Source organism: Ursus americanus, chromosome X (assembly GCF_024610735.1).
Source record: "Ursus americanus isolate L20-20 chromosome X, mUrsAme1.1.p, whole genome shotgun sequence".
In the NCBI taxonomy this organism is placed as follows: Eukaryota; Metazoa; Chordata; class Mammalia; order Carnivora; family Ursidae; genus Ursus; species Ursus americanus.
In genome coordinates this window covers 120045605-120060593 of record NC_142164.1, presented here as the reverse complement: position 1 = coordinate 120060593, position 14989 = coordinate 120045605, and the positions used below count along the sequence as shown (strand labels likewise).

Genomic DNA, 14989 nt, shown 5'->3' with positions numbered 1-14989 from the left:
GCTCCATCGGTTAAGTGTCCTACTCCCGGTTTCAGCTCAGGTCATGATCTCAGGGTTGTGGGACTGATGCTCAGTGGGGAGTCGGCTAGAGATTCTGTCTCTTTGCCTCTGCCCCTCCCCCACCAATTCCCTGCACTCTCTTTCTCTCTAAAAAATAAACAAATAGAGAAGCAAACAAATAATTTTAAAAATTAAAAATAAATAAAAAATGAAAAAATGAAACCTAGATGAAATGATTTTCAGAGGAAAGAAAAAACACTCAGATAATGACAGAAGATATGTAGACTATGGTCTTTAATTACTGAGGAAGACGGGAAAGAAGATACATAGATGATGATCGTGTAAATTACTGAGGACGATATCAATGACTTTTTTTTGAAGGCACAAGTGTAAATGTTTCCTTCTACAAATGTTACATAGCATAACAGACTTTTTGGAAGCTACGTAAGCAGCTTCAAAGTGTGGATACAGACGGAAACCACCGAAAGCTTTATTCTATTTATGGGTTTGCATTATGGAATACCAATGTCTAGGAATTAAAACCATTTATGATTAGTGATGCAAGATTTTTACACCGATAGCAACAAGATGGAAGTAGGAATTCAAATGACATTGTTTTCATGACCTGATGGGGCTAATTCCAATAACGCCAGGATGGTCTCCCAATAGAGGTTGATGTGGGAGTATGAATAGGATTATAAATTATGATTTTCCCCCCTACAAAGTAAAATTAAAGAGCAGTTGCAAAAAAGGGATGTTGAATAAGGGAAAAAATGGTGACACAGGTCATGACCATTGAATGTAAGCGGTAGAGGGCATGAGTCAATGCAAATGGGACCCAGCTGACTTCCCAGGGGCTGGTGGTGTGATGTGGTCCAGAGTGGGAGTCAGGGTGGACGGGGGCGGGGTAGGGGTGGGACTGGAGGGTTTCAGGTGTGCACACGGAGGGAAGGTGGGTCCCATGGGCATGGTGCTGAGGCTGTCTCCTCAGAGATGGGGGTCACTGAGCAGAGTGATGGCCACCTGTCCCCTGTCTTAGGAGGCTGCCTTGTGCCATGCATGGGTACACCTGTACACAGGTGTGCTTTCTCAATAAACGTGCTCCAGAAGTCACATTAGCCCTGTGTCCATTACGTCTCAGGTACTTAGAATGCTCACTGATTTTATTTTGGGTATTGTGATACAGGATTCAGCTGCCTGTTACTTGTCCCCTTCTTTTCTTTCCACACGAATCAAGTATTTGTGTCCCATCTCACTAGTGTTTTCTCCCAGCGGCAGCACAGAGAGACAAAACAGAGGAAAACTCTATCCCACTGCTTGGAAAGTTTAAGTGCACACAAACTCTGGGGCAGATTTCAAGAAAATACTCTATTGAATAAACTCGTCTGTATAAATAACTTGCAATAATGTTTTCAGAAAAGGATTCGAGTCCTATTAAGTGTCTTTGGTGGATGAAAACATATAGTTCACAGATATATGGGGATGATGGTCTTCTCCACGGATCATGCTGGCCGAAAGCAGAAATAACGGGGAATTGATTTTCCCAAATCAAAACAAAATGATGTTGTCATACCCTGGCATTTTCAGAAAGCTATTGCTATGGAAATCCCAGGCTTTTCACACCTTGTGAGTGTAGGGAGCAGGGGAGAAAATCAAGTAAATAGGGAAAAAAGAATATGTTTAAGGATCTTTCTTTAAAAAAAAGTTAAGCATATATCTAAATCATACAATTCAGCCATTTAAAATATACACCTCAGGGGTGCCTGGCTGGCTCAGTCACTAGATCATGCAACTCTTGACCTCAGGGTTATAGGTTCGAGCCCCATGTTGGGTGTAGAGATTACTTAAAAATAAAAAATAAAATTAAAAATAAAATAAAAATAAAACATACAGCTCAATGGTATTTAATTTCTTCACAGCGTTGTGTGACCATCAGCACAATCAATTTTAGGACATTTTCATTGGTCCAAAAAGAACCCTTGGGCCCATCAGCAGCCACTCCCTATTCCCCTGCTCCCGACCCCTGCAAACCACACATGTACTTTCTGTGTCCGTAGGTTTTCCCGTTCTGTGTATTTTGTGTCAATGGAATCCTAACACCTACGGCTTTCTTTGACTTCATGTTTTCAAGATGTATCCTCATTGTAGCCTCTCACACCACTTCATCCATTCTCTTCGATAATATAGTCCCTGATGGAATGGACACAGCTCGTTTTGCCTGTGCATTCATCTGCTGATGGGCATTGCCACGGCTTGCGTTTTTAGCGATTACAGTCAGCACTGCTATGCACATCGGTGTGCGGGTTCTTATGGGGAGGTGCATTTCCATATATAACTTGCAGTGGAATTGCTACATCACAGGAAACACGTATCCTCAAAGATCGCCATGCAACTTGATTTCCAAGAAAGTGCAAGGCTGTGTGTGAGGGTCTGAGCGGGAGAACCTCTACACCGTGGCCCAGGTAGGTGAAGTCCACGCCTCACAGGTGACCCTGCATCATCTGATGTGCATTACTCTGACGTGTGTTTGGCATTCAAGCCGTCTGGACTACTGTCCTTCCATTTCTAAACTGGATTTGTGCTTCTAAGTCTCTACGAATTCTTGTATTCTTGTTGGTGGAACACCTTTTGAGAAAAGCGTATGCAAGACGTTTCCTCGGCTCCCACAGGACTCGATCCCAGGACTCTGAGATCATGACCTGAGCCAAAGGCAGATGCTTAATCAACCGAGTCACCCAGGCATCCCATGGACTCCCTGTTTTCCATTCTGAAATGACTCTTCTTTCAATTAATTTTAGAGTTCACCTACAAAAAAGCATGGGAGACTCTGAATGTTATTCATGCTATTTATTTATTCTTCTGGTTCTTGCAATTCATGAACATCTTAAAGTGGAAATAATTTAAAAGGGAATTAATTTTTATAGTCACATGATGCTAATTGGAGTTCAATAGTTGGTGGCAAGAAAAACACAAGTTTGGAATGCAGCCAGAGTGAGATAATCATCTGCTATCTCCGAATCTTCTCAGGTTTTATCTCCCACCCTCTGGAGCGTGCGTTCGCCCATGACTTCCAGCTCTTCCCTGTTGGGATGATGCCCACCAAGGTGCTGGGTTCATGTGATACTCTGTGGGATATCCAGGCTCTTAATGCTGTATTATTATGGAAGGTAAGAAATACATGTCCCTTGGTTAAGCCACCTGGTCTGTGTACTTTGTCAGGGCAGCTCTAGCCAACGAATACAGTGCTTACAGCCCAAAAAAATTCAGTGGCATTAAGAGTCTTGATTATGCGACATAACTCCAGGTTACTTCCCAGAGCCACAAATCTGCATGGAACATTCCGGCATCTGCAAAAGTTACAATGCCAGTGACTTTGGGTAGATAAGAGGCATGATCCACAAGGAAAATACTCTCTAGGCAATGATTATGGGTTCCTTGGGAAAGAACCAAAGTAGGTAATATAGAAAAACCGCCACTGGATTTGTCAAACACCAACTGCAAACTGTTAATGCCCGCCATCAAACCCATGGCACCTAAGAGTCATAATCAATTAATGGCTGTAAGAAGGGCAAGCTTACAGAACCCTTCATTTTTTCATTGAGTCAGGATTCAGGCTACTCGCACTGCCTCATTTTAGCGCACACACTAGTTTCTGAAGACGTGTGCGGTCTGCGAATCCATCCATGCAATCCACAAATACTCCTTTAGTGTCGAGGTTGTGGCAGCCAATACTGCAATGATATTTAGATGAGTGTTGTCCTCACAAAGCCTACCGACAAGGGAAAGAGAGAGGGCATCCATAAGCATTCAGAGGGTGTCAGAAAACACTGATGAATGCCAGTAGGTACACGTTCTCATCCAAGTTAGTCCCATCTAAACTGCTGGATGAATATTGTGTTTCTTTGTTTCTGCCGGTCAACTGACATCATGAGTCTGAGGGCTCATTTCAACAAGCCAGTGAGAAAATTAGACTCAATCTATTTCGCGTTGCCATGGATGTGCCAAACGTCTGGGGTGGGCTTCTTTGTGGCTCATTTCCTCATCCATATGTGTCTTCAGTGTTCAGCAGCTCATGTGCTTCCGTGCTGTGTTTCGAAGAGAGACATTTGCCAAGGGAGAATCACGCAGCTATTTCGGATTTAGGAATGAAAGCACAAGTAGGCTCCTTGCTTGCAAACCCAACACACTATACCTGTGACTTCTCTTCCAGTCTCTGAAATAAACTCCTGCAGGTTTAGTGAATTCCTTCCTGCCTTCCCAGTTTATGCGTCCCTCAGAATTATCACTCCTTCCAAGACACCCAACATAATTTTCCAGAACTGTTTGTTGGTTTTAAAAACACAAAAATCAGACAATCCGGCTTATTGACAATTTCTTGTTTCTTCCTGGCCTCCTATAAAATTTTCCTGAGCCTAGAAAGCTTCGTACCTAAAACATCTTTAAATGAGGGAATGAAAACATAAATACTTAATATCTCAGTGGCCCCAGGGAGATAAAAAGTGGATTGCTTGAGAATGATAAAGGGCTCACAAGAGTGCTGGGAGAAACAGATACGGAAAAGTCGACTGAGTGAGGTGTCATGAGAGCTGAAGGGTGAAGTATGGGTGCTACTCAGAGGCGGAGGAGAAATGGGGATTCTGGCAGGGGCCAAGCAGTACATACAGGCAAGGAGGAATTTAAAAAATGTGTATGTGTAATTCAATACAATGGATGCATTTGAGAGTGTGGACAGGGAATGTCTCAGAAATAAGTGACAAAAATAAACCAAAATGAAGGTGTGTGGGCTGGAGGCTCCCAGTGATCAAGGATGGTGTTATCAACCACGAATTGAGAAGTATAATTGATTCAACGGAAAGCTAAGAGTTGCAAAGTAAAAGAATATTTTATTTGTACTCTATCTATCTACCCATCCATCCGTCTGTCCATCATCTATCTTCTGTCTATATGTCCCTACTTATCTGTTTCTGTATCATTTATCAATCTAATCTTGATCAGTGGATCAATGGATGGATGGATGGATGTGTGGATGGATGGATGGTGGATGGATACATGGATGTACGGATGGATGGATGGATGGATGGATGGATGGATGGATGGATGGTGGATGGATACATGGATGTACGGATGGATGGATGGATGGATGTGTGGATGGATGGATGGATGGGTGGATGGGAAGATAAGTAGATCACAGAGAGATAAGTACACATATACAATATTAATTATGTACACAAAATATAGGAAAAGATAAGCAGAAATCAGAGTTTTCCTGCAGTTTTAACCCTGAGGTATTGGTCAAATTGTCCACCGTACCCAAACCCTTCCTCCTCAAGAAGTGGGGAGTGACGCAGCTTTCCACAAGGGAGAGAATGGGTCTAGGGTCTTGGTGCTGGTGGTGAGTACGGAAGTGATCAATTTGCCCTTAACCCCCTGCTTCAAACCCCTGGGCTGTTTCCTTCCATACTGCCAAGTCCAGAAAACAAAATGTTCTTTCTGCATTTCCTTGAAGATAAAGATTACATATACAGTTTAGACCTTTTTTGTTCTTTCTTCATAAGCTTTTTTGATGACATGAGACTTGCATTCATAAAAAGAGCTGCACAATAAATGAGTGGCTTTCTCTCACCCCGTCAAGAATCGGAGCATTGCCGGGACCTCCAGGTTCTCCCCAGAGCATGCTCCATTTTCCCTGGAGGTGACTTCTACCTGGAATCCCATAAGAATTGCTTCCTAGCTCTTTTCTGAACCTTGATGCCTACGAGTGAGAACTCTGGGTTTCACATGAACGGGCACATGGCATGTGTAGGTAGGGTCACACCTCTGGCCCCTTTCACACGACATCACATAATGAGATGGATGCAGCTACTGCAAGTCCCTGGTGATTCATTTATTATTATTATTTATTATTATTATTAATTTAAATTCAATTAGCCAACATCATTAGTTTTTGATGTAGTGCTCATTTATTCACCAGTTGTGTATAACACCCCATGCTCATTACACCACGTGCCCTCCTTAATGTCGATCATCCACTTACCCCATCCCTACCCAGCTCCCCTCCAGCAACACTCAGTTTGTTTCTTCGAGTCCATAGTCTCTCATGGTTCGTCTCCCTCTCTAATTTCTCTCCCTTCAGATTTCCCTCCCTTCCCCTATGGTCCTCCCTGCTATTCCTTATGTTCCACATATGAGTGAAACCATATAATTGTCTTTCTCTGCTTGACTTATTTCACTTAGCATTTTCTCCTCCAGTCCTGTCCATGTTGCAGCAAATGTTGAGAAATCGTTCTGATGGCTGAGTAATATTCCATTGTGTATATGGACCACATCTTCTTAATCCAGTCATCTGTTGAAGGGCGTCTCGGCTCCTTCCACAATTCAGCTATTGTGGACAATGCTGCTATGACCATTGGGGTGCATAAGGCCCTTCTCTTCACTACCTCTGTATCTTTGGGGTAAGTACCCAGTAGTGCAATGGCTGGATCATAGGGTAGCTCAATTTTTAACTTTTTGAGGAACCTCCATACTGTTTTCCAGAGTGGCTGTACCAGTTTGCATTCCCACCAACAGTGTAGGAGGGTTCCCCTTTCTTTGCATCCTCACCAACATCTGTCATTTCCTGACTTGTTAATTTTAGCCATTTGGACTGCTGTAAGATGAGATCTCATGGTGGTCTTGATTTGTATTTCCCTGTACCGTATTATTCTACGAACACACAATGGTCGGATCCATGCTACGGTTGGCAAATGGGGTGACTGATTCCCCTTCAAGCTCTTCGAAACAATGCAGCTGCTAACATTTCTTTCTTGTGTTACCTGGTTCCCAGAGAATATAATGACGAGTACAGTTTCCAGGACCTTCCATGATTTGTGCTCTGTGAGTTGCATGTGCTTCTCAGAAGGCCTAAGTCTGACGTCTCCTGTTTCTCACTGGAAAACCCAAACACAGAGCATTTGTTTTATGTTTTCTGCGCTTGTGGACATTCCCGAGGAGCTCTGTGAGTATCTCAGTGTGCCCCCAAGCATTTGTTTTTGCTGGTTCGCTTGGAGCTGGGCAGCGAGGCCCAGATATGACGCCATCCGTGGTACTCAAAGAACTGGATTAGGGGATTTAATTGGCCTCAGGTGACTTGAGGTTCCTTCCGCTCCCATACCCAGCTGATCTGCCTGTGCTTTTCATGGGATGAGCGAATCCTGCTTACACATAGCCCAAGCATGACCACATGTAGAGGCAGTGGCTTTGCAAAGTAAATCTGATTATCGGCATGCCCCCCTCCTCAAAAGGGTCTCCCTGCCTCTGGACACATGATTAAAATCAGACCACAGCATGCTCCAGGAAGACAAATGGAAAGACTCATCTGGGAAGAACGTAGGACCAAGGAAATAGGATGACTTTACAGCCACGCAGGATGGGACCTTTCATTTCAAGGGAAGTAAGAGACCGCTCTAGATACGCAGCATATGTAAACACAGGGAGATGGTATCAAGCAGGGTCAACAAAGTAAAAACTACAACGTTCTTCATAGGGACGGGATGGGCCGTGTCAAAGCTTTCACTATTTACCGCAAATGTGATGTTTTCATGCTTTGGGAACTTGGGGGCAAGTTTAAAATTCGTTTACATTTTACTGAAGATAAAATTAGAAACACATGCGTACACATTTAAATCCACGCTATTGCACAAAAAATATAACTTGAGTGAAGCTCGTAGGAAGCAAAATAGTTACGTTAGTGTTTTGTGCAAACAGTGCTCTAGCGTGACCCAAACGGTGGGTTTTAAAATTTTGGAGGCCATGAGGAATGTTAATCCCAGAGGTTGTTTGTCTAGCTTAAAGGACCATGTGTTTTTTTGCTTGTTTGTTTGAAGATTTTACTTATGTATTTGAGAGAGAGAGAAAGCAAGAGAGAGCACAGAGGGAGAGGGAGAAGCTGACTCCCCACTGAGCAGGGAGCCCGACACGGGACTCGATCTTGGGACCCTGGGATCATGACCTGAGCCGAAGACAGACACTTAACTGACTGAGCCCCCCCAGACGTCCCACCTTATATATTTTAGATACTACCCCCTTACGAGATAGATGGCTTGCAAATACTTTCTTCCACTCCGTAGGCTGCCTTTCAGTTTTGTTGATTGTTTCCTCTACTTTCAGAAGCTTTCTAGTTTAGCGTTATCTCACTTATTCTTGCCTGTTGACATGCCAGAGGTCTTTGAGGTTATTTGGTCATCTCTCAGGTATCCGTGATGATGTGAGTTAGTTTGGCCAGTTCCAAATGTGACCAGGACTTTGATGTCCCCTTTGCTAGACAAAGTCCTTAGGAAGATGCCACTTGCCATATCACTAAATTTCAGTCTTTATTTTATTATGGAAATGCACCCGAGTGGAAATATACAATCTGTTGCTTTTCAAGAGGAAAGAAGTGGCTGGGGATCAGCCAGTAGCGTTGACAAGTAGCTCTGTGAGCTTGTTTTCTTAAAGCTGCAATGGGTTGCCCCAAAGCCAGGCAGGTTCCCTTGATGGTTTCCCCATTGGGACGTTTACATGTTTCCAATGGCATGAGGCACCCCACCTCTTTCTTTGATGCGGACACATGGGGAAACAGTAGCATTTAACGAGAACCTTCTACCTGCTGATACTTCCTCTTCCCAATTGACTTTTAAACTTTCCCAGGATCCTGTTAGGTGTGTTTGTGATTTCCCCATTTTGCAAAGATGGGGGACTAAAGCTTAAATAGTTCAACACTTCATGTGAATGCAGCTGGTATGCACTTCGGAAAGTTGAACACCCAGTATTTTGACCTCAAAAGTGATTCTCTGCAGGCGTTGAATCCCACCCCTGGCCTTTGGCCACGTTAAAGGAAATAGCAAAAACACAACCGGAGGTAAACAGTGGTAGTTATAAATTCAAACACGGCCACGGTGGATGGTCCACACCTGTATCCGTAAGAGGTTTATAAACGAGACACGAGCCAACCCAAACAAAGCACGGCTAGGACAACTGTTCGTTTACACTCTATAAATCCTTTTTCCTTTTTTAAAGATTTTATTTATTTGAGAGAAAACGCACAAGCAAGGGGAGCAGCAGAGGGAGAGGCAGAAGCAGGCTCCCCACTGAGCAGGGAGCCCGATGTGGGACTTGATCCCAAGACCCTGGAATCCTGACCTGAGCAGAAGGCAGATGCTTCACTGACTGAGCCCCCCAGGCATCCCTCTATAAACCCTTTTAAATTGAGGGCATTCCTTTTTTCCACCCCGATAAATTCAATGTGGACATCTAAGACCATAAATGTTCTGAGTTAGAAGGCTGATTTTATTTTTTATATGCAGTATTGTTTCGGATACTTCTTTGCCATATGTGACCGCAACTGATTTTCAAATAACATTTCTTCACAATCCAAATTCAAACTGAAACCAGAGGGATCAATTGTTCTCGACTCACTAAAAACAGGTTCCCCTTAGGAACTTTCTTCTTCTGTAACTTAAAGCTGGTACGGATTGCTTTTTGGACAATTTTTGTAATTTTATAATTTGGATAATTCCTATAATTGATCACTAAGTTGTGTTAATTTACAATGTCGTATGATTTTATGTAATTGTAAAGTTTATATAACATTTATGGTTTTAAAATTCCGTTTTTATTGTATTGTGTTGTTTCTTCTTTTTTGCCACGTGTGGAGATGTTGACCATGTGGGGTCTCAAGTCACAGTTTTCCGGTTTCCATTAATGACCCCGATATTTCTGTCCATTCAGTGTTTTTAAATTGCGGCACGCGTGTTTCTAAGAATGGGGCTTAATTTTTTCAAAAGGCAGTAAACCATCTCTGTTCTCGATAGTTTCCTGCTTCCTTTTTAGGGGAAAGGCAAAACAGAATCAAAATGCCCTATTATCCTGATCCACATTTTATGATGCCAATCACAAGTTCTCTGCTAACCGAGAAGAGACCTTTACCGGGACCAACAAATCTGAAACTATTTGAGTATCAACTCTCCAGCTGAAATACAGGGAATTGTCCCTTCTTTTTGTTTGTTTGTTTTTTTAATAATGTTTTTATTATATTATGTTAGTCACCATACAGTACATCCCTAGTTTTTGATGTAAAGTTCCATGATTCATTAGTTGCGTATAACACCCAGTGCACCATGCAATACGTGCCCTCCTTAATACCCATCAGCAGCCTATCCCATTCCCCCACCTCCCTCCCCTCTGAAGCCCTCAGGTTGTTTCTCAGAGTCCATAGTCTGTCATGGTTCATTCCCCCTTATGTCACTTCTGACTATAAAAAAAGGCAGTTTCATGACTCAACCTCTTATCGCATTGTAAGTATAGTCTTTGTACATATGCATAATACAACAGATCAAAGATGATGTATTTCTAATCTTAGTTTGATTAACTCAAACTTAATGCAGGAAATGGGTCCTAATGCAACAAAATAATTGGTTTTGTAACATTTTTCCGGAATGGGCTTTACAGGTGCTCCTAGCTTATCCGATCCAACGGTTCATGATTATGAAGTGTACCTGTAATCCATTTCTTTATAAACTCTTGTCTAAGCACCGTTGCAAGCATTTGGAACCCACACAGAAACGTAAACCTCACTTCCTAGGTTGCCAGTTAAACATTTAAACCCTGAGCAGGTCTAGGGAAGTGCAGGGACATTTGTGTTCCGTAACTGGATATCATGTACAAAAATAATGTTTTCGCTATTTGGGAACTAATAGCCCCGAGCCACCTTGCAAAATGGCAAACCAATTATGTCGACAAAGCGTGGCGTATTAATTTACGGCACGCTCTGTGATTATGGAAGTTTACCCATGGATGCAAATTGTTATGCAAAGCACATTTGGGCGCCATTTATCCCGCCAGGAAGGAAAGCAGGTTGTATCTTTTACCAGGTATCATCACAAATATTTTAAAGCCTTCTGTTTTGGACGCCTAATTAGACTCCGTCGCTAAGAGACAACCCCACGAAAAGCATGGCAGAAACATATTGGGACCCAAACGCAATTCCATTTCGTGCTAAATGGAAAGATGGTGATGCTACTTACAGCCATCGAAGCAAAGAATCGCCTTCTTTCCACGTGACACGGTGTTGAGTAAGTAGGTATGGCGTGGACATCCAAGCAGGACAGGATATATGCCCTCTGCCAATGGAAGTTGGGGATGGTACTCGTAACATCTCAGAATGCTACATGGTGGGGCTCACGATGGTTTTTTTTTTTTTTGCAAAATATTTGATTCTTCGACAGGACTGGTGAGGTTTGTCTTCACAAGAGACTGTGGAGTAGGAAGAAAAATAAGGTTGTCCTTTTGGTTTCCAGAGTTATAAATCAGACAGCGGGACAGGAGACGGATGAGTGTGCTCGAGATTTTTGTTTTCATCAAATGACTTCAGAGTTTTCCTCTTGGTTTATGAAAGCGAGGCCCTGAGAGAGAAGGGCTCATCCATATTTTACTAAGGCTTGGGATTGTCGCATCCCCCACTCTTTGGGGGCGTGCAGTGATGGTGGTGCACCGGTCCTGGGGATTTCGGTGTTTAGGTCTGCCCCCGGGAGCAGTGAGAGACAGTCACTTCTTATAGGTCCTTACTCTTTTTTTTTCTTTTCTCTTTTTAAAATATTTTATTTATTCATTTGACACAGAGAGACAGGGAGAGAGGGAACACAAGCAGGGGGAGGGTCAGAGGGAGAAGCAGGCTCCCAGCAGAGCAGGGAAGCCAATGCAGGGCTCGATCCCAGGACCCTGGCATCATGACCTGAGCCGAAGGCAGATGCTTAACGACTGAGCCACCCAGGCGTCCCTTCGTAGGATAATCTTTAACCCAGGAGCTGCAACAGGTCTTTCGTCTCAGGTGTTACTGCACTTTTCTTTATATCTTAGCAGCAATCCTAATGCCTAATACAAAACCACGTCCTTCTCTGGACGGTCACACCCGGCTCTTGCAAGGTTTTTACACAAGCTAGATGTTTGGGTGGTGTACGTTTTATTCCCCGGCTTTTAACCTTCCCACAGGTTACTGCACTGTCTCTGATGCTGGCTTCTTACTTCGAGACCGCTCATACGGTACCCGATATTTTAAGAGCATGTTACTCTGTAAATAATTTATTTCTAGTCATGTGGCAAAACTGGTACAACTGACATAAGTGGTCTGTGACACTCATTTGCAGAAAATGTACATTCTCATTTGGAGTCAGATCCTGGAACTTTAATACATATGATATATAATATCTATATTTATATACAATAGAATGTGATACGTATTTAATAATATAATAGCTGTATACTATATATAATAGCATATATATAATATGTATTATAGTACATAGAATATTTATACTATAATATACCTATTACACTATATTGTTTAAATATAATTTATATACATAACTATAATTGGATTCAGATCCTGGACCTTTAGTATAATAATGTTAATATTTAATACACACAATACAAGATAATGAAATATGATATATTTAATAAGACTAGGTGTATACTATATATAGTATATACATTATGGTATATATATTTGAATATATATACCACATATTATATATAGATTATATTGTTTAAATATAATTTATGCACATAACTATAATTATACACACACATGTATAATTATATGTACATGTATGAACATGTATATACGTTTCTTATATATATTTTAATAAATATATACTTATAATTTATTCAATATGCTTATTGTAAACATATATATTTATGTTTATTATACATAAACATATTTACACATATATTTATATGTGTATGTTTAATACATAATATATATGTGTGAATGTGTACATTATATGATATAATACATGTATTTATTATGATATATGCTACTTACCAATATATACATAATATACATTTTAATTATATATTTTGTCACATAATTATATATTATACAATCTATAGAACATAGATTGCATATTGTAGAATTTTAATTATATACTATATATAAATATAATGAGCTATAAGAAACTTTCATGAATAATATATATTCATAATTATATAAACATATTTATACGGATGTTTATTAGATATAATATATATATGTCTATATATGTACACATATTTACACATGTGTATGAAATTATGATTATATGCATGAATTACATATAAATAGAAAACAAAACAGTTATACCACTAAAATACAAAATAATTATGTATAAACAATATATTGTATGTATGCCTGTGTGTATATGTGTACGTGTATGTCTCTGTCAATAGATCTGACCCTGGGGACTGATGACAGGGAGATCCTTTTAGATACTGTAGGGATATAACTAATAATTACTAATCCTTGAAAAAATGACTTCACAAATTCATAATTTATACCGGGCTCATTTCTTGACATGAGTGTGGTTAATGTCTGTTTCTGTTTTTGTCAGCATGGTTGATAAGCCATAATGGAAAGTATTTCCTCACCAAGGAAACATGATGCAAGATAATTTAGATTAATGCATGGACCCTGGGGCAGTTTCAAAATCAATGTGCAATTAAAGGCAAAGCTCACAAGGTCTTTATTTGTCCTAAGTTTATGAATCAATACGTATAGGTGTAGAGGGAACGAGTAAGAGAGAAGAATTTGCAGACGGGTGACAGGGTGCCGTAGTCTCCATGTGGGTTTGCCACACCTACAAAGGAGAGCAAGCGTTATACTGACAGCTACGGCAATGGCATCTAACCGGGAAAACTTCTTTGTGTGTTCTTGGGGGGGCTCTTTCTCAAAAATATTTTTCTTCATGTGCATATTTCTAATGCATGAGATTCTATCATGCTTTCGGAAGCTCAACAGATGTTTCCAAAATTTTCTCCTTAAAAATAGAATTAGGGCCGCTGGGTGGCTCAGTGAAGCATCTGCCTTCGGCTCAGAGCATGATCCCAGGGTCCTGGGATGGAGCCCTCCATCGGGCTCCCTGCTCAGCTGTGAGCCTGCTTCTCCCTCTCCGTCTGCCTGCTGCTCGCCCTGCTTGTGGACTCCCTCTCAAATAAATAAATAAAATCTTTAAAAAATAGAATTAAAATGCATTTTTTAAAAAAGAGTAAGTTCTATACCCCATGTGGGGCTTGAAGTCAGAACCCTGAGATCGACAGTTCGTGCTCAGCCAGCCGAGCTAGCCAGGCACGCCTAAAATGCATTTCTTATATCTGACTCAGCCAGGTTTTATGGACTGCCATTCATTCGACTGAATATTTCTGTCACGGCACATCTTCATTCTGTACTCTGACAGTTACATACGTCGTGAGAAATGTTTCCTAAATCCACGTCCCCTAAGGCCACCGATTCTAGGTCTTTACCATAAGCAGTCTTAGCCAGACAGGGACGACCTTCCCACCTCCCTGTACAGATAAGAAAGGTTTCACCAGCAAATGGCATTAGTGCATTGACCACGAGGTCCGTCTGTTCACACGTTTACAAGAAAGGAAAGGAAAGGAAATGGAGTGTGGGTTTGCGGTCAACACTTTCCTACAGGCTCTCTTAAGACATTATCCTCTTCTCCATTTCCCCGGCCAGTTGATATGCTTAAGTCTTTGAAGTAGGAATCTATCAGTCAAATATATCCCAGGTGGGACTCCCCAGAAAGGATGATCCACAAAGGGAAAGGAAATATCGCTCAGAAAGTTAAAAAAAAAAAAAAGCCACAGATTGAGAGAAGATATTTATAGAACACAACATCTGATAAGGGACTTGAATCTTGACTGCCTAAGAGCCCTCAATGTTCAACAAAAAGACAACAAATCACCACATGTGTTACAAGTGGATAAGAGATTGGATCAAGACATCACCAAAGGAGATAGAGTGTGGCAAATAAGCAGTAAAAAGATGCTCAGAATTACTAGTACGTAAGGAATCAAAATACCATCAGACGAGGTACCCCACACACATAGTATAATGTTGCAAAGGATCACAGGCAACAAGAAAGACCCCCCAAAGACAGGCTGCCCCTGCCCAGGGCTGGTGTGGGTGCAGAACAGGTAGGACTCTGCTTTGTGACTG

The 14989-nt window shown here is 41.4% G+C and overlaps 1 long non-coding RNA gene across 1 annotated transcript in view; it reads right to left on the bottom strand.

Annotated features, from left to right (window-relative positions):
• LOC123802725 (uncharacterized) overlaps positions 1-14989 on the bottom strand; it is a 697769-nt gene that overhangs the window by 239408 nt on the left and 443372 nt on the right. Inside the window, exon 4 of the long non-coding RNA XR_006782624.2 lies at positions 11040-11268. This is a non-coding gene — a long non-coding RNA (uncharacterized LOC123802725). The remainder of the gene's footprint in view (positions 1-11039; positions 11269-14989) is intronic.